This window comes from Apium graveolens, chromosome 3 (genome assembly GCF_009905375.1).
Source record: "Apium graveolens cultivar Ventura chromosome 3, ASM990537v1, whole genome shotgun sequence".
NCBI lineage: Eukaryota > Viridiplantae > Streptophyta > Magnoliopsida > Apiales > Apiaceae > Apium > Apium graveolens.
In genome coordinates, this window is record NC_133649.1 from 86112261 (window position 1) to 86118745 (window position 6485).

The 6485-nt window shown below is 36.0% G+C and overlaps 1 non-coding gene across 1 annotated transcript; it reads left to right on the forward strand.

Moving 5' to 3' along the window:
* Positions 1-403: 403 nt before the first annotated feature.
* On the forward strand, positions 404-510 carry LOC141716200 (small nucleolar RNA R71). The gene has a single exon (XR_012572917.1). It is a non-coding gene; the product is annotated as a small nucleolar RNA R71 (small nucleolar RNA).
* Positions 511-6485: the final 5975 nt, after the last annotated feature.

The window sequence follows — 6485 nt, forward strand, 5'->3', positions numbered from 1 at the left end:
GTGTCGGGAACTGGTTGTTGCGATCTCTGAAAGTTGCTCACAAACTGAGGTGAGTCACTAGATATAGCGTATTGCTCCATCGTATGCGAACCTTGCACATAGCTCACAAACACTGGTTATCTGCTTAACACCATAGTTAGCCAGATAATCGATCTTCATAGACAACGCCTTTAGTTGAGCAGTGATAGCCGTAACTGTATCCACTTCAAGAACTCCTGCTACCTTGCACTGTGGACATCTCTGGGTTGGATACTGATATTCATTAGCAGCCATTAGTTCAATTAGATCATAAGCTTCCTCATAGCTCTTTGCCCATAATGCTCGGCATGATGCTACATCGAGCATGGGTCTGGACTGTGCTCCCAACCCATTGTAAAAATAATTGATGATCATCCAATCAGGCATTCCATGATGAGGACACTTCCTAAGTATCTCCTTGTAGCGCTCCCAAGCTTCACATAGTGATTCTCCCGTTTGCTGTGCAAATTGAGTAATAGCATTTCTGAGTGCAGCTGTCTTCGCCATAGGGAAGAATTTAGTAAGAAACTTCTGAGCAAGATCTTCCTAAGTAGTAATCGAACCAGCTGGTAGAGAGTGTAACCAGCTCTTAGCCTTGTCCCTTAGAGAGAATGGAAACAGTCTCAGCTTCACAACATCTTCAGAAACACTGTTGAACTTGAAGGTGTCGCAGATCTCAATGAAATCCCTAATGTGCATATTAGGATCTTCAGTTGGAGAACCCCAAAACTGGATTGAATTCTGCACCCATTGAATTATGCCAGGCTTGATCTCAAAGGTATTAGATGTGATAGCTGGCCGGACTAATGCTTGATTGAATGTCATTGATATTGGGTTGAGAAAAATCCATCAAGGCTTTCGTTCGTGCTGCTGGATCTCCCATTGTAATGAGTACCTGAAACACAAACAAATAAACCGTGAAAGTAAAAGAATCCGAGTCAGTGAACTTTAACGACCACTGATGACAAGCACATAAACTAAAAATTAACACCGAGTCCCTGACAGCGGTGCCAAAAACGTGTTAGGGCGAAAACACGCGCTAATATTCACGCAAGTATACGCATTCGCAAGTAGTATAAGATATAAATCAGATTCGCCCATAGAGACTGGTTTAAGTTAAGTTCAATTTACACACCTATGCAACAATGTATGATTATCGCTCAATCCTAAGATAAATAACAAATTGGGTTTTTATTAAACTAAGAGATTATACTAAATAACATTAACTAAGAGAATTGAGGTTGAATTACTATATATGACAAACATGGGATTCTAACTTCATTACTACTTCATTCAATAGCCTTATTGTTCTTAACCTTAGCATGTAATGGTGATGACACTAATCAGATAACACGAAACTAGTAAACTGCCAACTTTCGTTGTACTGAATACCCTACTAACAAGCATCCACAAAAGAGATAGAAGTTGAATAGACACCAATTATGCTTAGTCCTTATATGTCTATAAGAATTGAAAACATAACGGTTTAATGCGCAAGTTATCTATCTTGATTACATAGGGCAAGTAAGATGGTTAAAATTACCTACGAATCATGCATAACAAATACATGAACATATGCTAGCATGGCAAGTTCTAAACCTCTATATTCATTGTATCTTCAATAGAGATTAACACGCTATCTTATATGTTAGCTACGCACATAAGACAAATAAGCACAACCAATACTAGGATATCAATCAATCACCACACACCAAGATATCGAAATAAATTAATTATTGAAATCCATAAGTAAATCCGCTAGAATCCCATGATAACGATTAGCCCATAATTGAACTCATCGTCATCATGGGTTCCAATGAAAGCATGGTATAAAACAAGGTCTTAATAAACTGAATAATAATCAAAGTACGAATAAAAAAAGTCTAGGTTCAACAAGAATGAAAACGAGCATCCAAAGTTACAACTATTTTCAAAGAATCATAAGTAGAAAACAAGATCTTCTTTTTTGAGTTGTTTTGTGCTTCTAGGTCTTCTCCTAGTCTCCCAATCTTCCCAGATGATGAAAACCCTTTTTTAAGTATATATAAACCCATATTGGACCTGGACCCTTAAAATCGTCAAATTCCACTCAAATAGGGTTTTTCAGCGAAATCAGCGAAGTCAGCCGCGCATCAGCACAGCGGTCGCCAGCTGTTTCCACGTGGCCGCCTGCTAGCACGCGGTCGCCTGCTCCTAGCGCGCGACCGCTTGCTGCCCTTCTGAAAAATTCTGATGAATCTTATTTTGCCCATAACTTGATTTCTACTCGTCAGAATTAGGCGATTCAACTGTCCACGCGAAGCTAACGAGATTTTTTACAACTTGAAAATGGCCTAGGCTTCCAATTCTGATCACTTTTTATCATTTTTCCTTTAAAATCTCATTTCTTCATATAACTGATACCTGAAATGTAATAACACAAAAACACATCAAAATACCAACAACTTGATTTCAAAACACCAATTTAAGCTTGTAATGAAGCGTTCCAAGTGGATATAAAATCCACTTATCAAAGTCTCATATGAATACAACCATAGGCTCAATTATTGATTTTCATTCTCGCACGCATATATATATGCCACACTATATATATATATATATATTGCACTAAACTGGGGGACTTCACAGAAATAGCCTCCCTGCTCTTCGGAGTAGGGGCATGGTCTGCGTACATCTTACCCCCTCCAAACACTGCTCTAAGTGGTATATACTGGGTATGGTTGATTGATTGATTGATATTTTTATATAAATATTTAATATATTAAATATATCATTTATTTATTATCGAATCGAACTCAAGCTGAACTTGAGGCCAACCAATCATATTTCTAGTTTTTTGTCAGTATTAAGTGAAATTTGTTAAGTATGAAGTGCAACACAGGGGGGTGAATATAATTTTCTTCATTTTCACTATCTTGGAAATCAAGTTTAGTGTTTAGGTTGTGGAACTTAAAGAACTAGATAGAAATTTGTAGTGATAATTAACTCATTGTAGAAACACAAACAATTATCAAAACTCACTTGATTTATATTAAATCATATTAGTTGTGCTACAAATCCGTGTTATTGAATAATAAGAACTCAACTACTTCTCTTGAGAGAATACAAGATTTCTAGATCTGTTTTGTTACCTCTAAACAAAGGACCCTTGACATGTTTTATAGAACACCATGTACAATTTACAGGAATTGCACTAAAATAGACTAACAAATTTTCTAAAGCTAATTTGTCTATTTCTATTTTAAGTGCATTAAATCTGCATATAATCTTTTAGGTCTGTGACCCTCCTTTATCCAGTTCATCTTGGCCCTTGATCTTGCACTCCTCAAGTTGCATCTGTAGACTTTCCATTTCAATGATAAAATAGTTTGTTGACTGATAATCTTGAATCTTCAAGTTGGTTGCATTCTGTAAAATTTGAGTTGTTATCGAGATCTTCATTACCGTGTAGAGATGTCTCATGTTGATATGTAGAATGAATCTCCAGTTCTCTTATGTAGTTTGGCTTGTCGACATCTCCACTTCTCTACATGCGGTTTTGGTTTGTCGACATCTCTACTTCTCTACATGCAGTTTTTACTTGTCGACATCTCCACTTCTCTACATCCAGTTTTGACTTATCGATTATCTCTACATCTCTACATGCCTTGGACTTCTCTACAAGTAGTATGACATCTCTACAAGTAGAGTAACTTCTATACAAGTTATTCTGACTTCTCGATAGATGTCTCAGTACATCTTGAAATATGACTTAGAATATTTATTCAAAAATAAAATTATTTAATTTCAAGCTTCTACACCTCTCTTTGAGGCATGATCAGGCTTGATCTTCTTTCAAAGTTTATTCTTTAGTTTGATCGATGTTCATAGAAAAATCTCACAGTCTAATCTTCTTAACATTTTTACAGATTCAAGAAATAAAATTACAAAATACATAATGATTATCATACAACTAAATCTTAGAATTGTCAAAAGTGACTTAGTCTTGTTATGTAGAGGCATGTCTTGCACAATAATCTCCCCCAATTCGTGAGAAGATTACTGGTCACAAATTCATGCATGATAACAAGACTAACCCTAAGCTAAAATTAAAAACTAGCAGATAAACAAAGTGCAAGCTTGTATACATGAGAGTCATCTTGCAGTTACATTAAGAATTAAATTTATAAAATTAGCTAAAGTGTTCAAATCCTGGTTCCTCTCTAATCAAATCCTTGAGTTTGACAAGACACTCAAAGTTTTCAATTATCTCAGTCCCCTTAGAGCTTCCACCAACTTCAACAATTCATTTATTGAGTAGCTGTCAAGATATTTTATTCTGTACCTTGAGAATCTGTGAGTCTTGACATTTAGAAATACACCATATGGAGAAACTTTACTCAATTCTCTAACGTTTAGCTCATTTGATATTCTCTCAAACATCTCCATCTCCTTAGCCTTTTGATAGCATTTGATTCCCTCTCAGCCTTCTCTCCTTGCATTTTTTTCGTCTCTTTCTCTCAACCTTCTACCCAGTTCAACCTTCCTCATCGTTTTAAAAGCATCCTACCAAGTCATCAAACTAATTACTCTTTCAAGTTCTATTATTGAGCAATTTTCAATTACTTCTTTGTTGAGTAAGTTGAATGTGCCATCTTTAAAATAATTGTCTTACCTCTCCCAGAGTTTCTGCACAGATTTTGACTATTTCTTCAGCTAGTTGGTTGTTGTAGTCATCATCTGATATTTCTTCTGAAATTGGTAGAAAATCTTCTTGATTAAAGCAGTTCCATAGAGCACCCATTTCAAGTTTTATTTTCTTTGATTTTCTCCCATAAGACTTAAAATAAGTTTTGATTGGTGGTTTGGATGATAGAGGTTTGATCAGTTTCTTCAAGGAGGTTTGGTTGGCCAAGATAGGTATTATAAGTAGAGAGTTGGCTATGATTTTGTTAAGGTATTTAGGCTTGGAAGGTTTGGATTATTTGAGTTTTTGTTTGACTAGGGTTTTGGATTGAGGTTTGTAGAGTTTTAGATGCTTGGCTTACAAGTATTTTCTTTATGTATTTACCATCTCCTTCACTCTTCTTCTTGTCTCCATCTTTATCCCTCCATTTCTTCTCATCCTTGATACCCTTTGCTTTCTTATGACTTCTACTTATTCTGCTAGATTGACTTGTATTTGAGCCAAAATATTTATGTTCATCTTTCTTTTGTTCATCATCATCCATGTCATCATCCTTTTCATTGATTGCAGTTTTGGGTAACATAGTTTCAGAATTTTTTAAGTACTTGCCAAATATAGTTATTATCTCAAGGTCCTCAAAGTTTTGATCTTCTTGGTATTTAGCTCAGACTCAATTATCATCATAGTCTTTTTATTTTTCATGACATAGTGCTTTACGATGAGAATATGTTTGCACTTCTTGGTAGTTGAACAGATGTAGGTCACTCCCTTACTTGGTTGAAGATATGCCTCGGGAAAAGCTCTTTTTTGGCCTAATTTGAGTTGCCTAATTTGAGTTCCCTAAGCAATTGAGTGTATTCATGGATCATCAATTTGACTTTATTAATGAAGATATCCAGTTCTGATGCTCTCCTAGATTTGAGAAATGATAGTGAGACTTGCATGAATCTGTCAACTCCAGAATCTTTAACATTTATCACCACTCTCTTTTTCCTTAGTATGCATCTTGTTACAAGAACCACTCTCAAGAAATTTACATTGTTATCAATGGCCCTTAGGTGTGATGGTTGTTCTTCACAGGAACTCTCAAGCCTTTTAAAAAGTCACTGAACTCCTTGTCATAGCAAGGACCCCCAACAGCTTTCTGGAGTCTCTCCTCCATTCCAACATTTAGATTTGTTTGTAGTTTAGACTCCATCTCCCCCTTAGGCTTGGTAGCATGCATGGTAGAGTGTCGGGGGATTTGTGTCCTGATAATTTGTGGTGTTTCTTAGAGAGGAACCTTAAGTGCACCCAAGATAGCTCCCAATGATAAACTTTTTTGCATTTCGAAATAGCGTCGGGAGTCTATCAGGGATTTGATATTATTTTATTGACTATGAACCAGAGCTGTGAGCTGATTAACTTGAGAGACAAGGGCAGTATTGGAGTTTTTGAGTTCAACTACTTCATTTTGAAGATCATGAATTTATATGGATGAAGAAGTATAAGGCACACTATCAAATGCCTGAGTTTCAAAGGTATCCTGCACAACTCTTCTAACTTCTTCCATCATCAAGATTGAAGGCTCATATCTAGCCTTGTGAAATTGCTCCACCTTGACCTTGGTGTCATTTTTGTGAGATATTTGAGTTTGATTACATTGTGCAAGGCCAAAAATGATTCCTTGAGTTTTTTGATGCTTGACTTCACACCTTTTAAACTGAAATTGACCATCTTCTCAGCAAATTTGTTGAATTTGTTTTTGATTTCAATTTCTAAGGGCAGAAGTGCATCAATTCTCTCACTCACCAACTTCTTG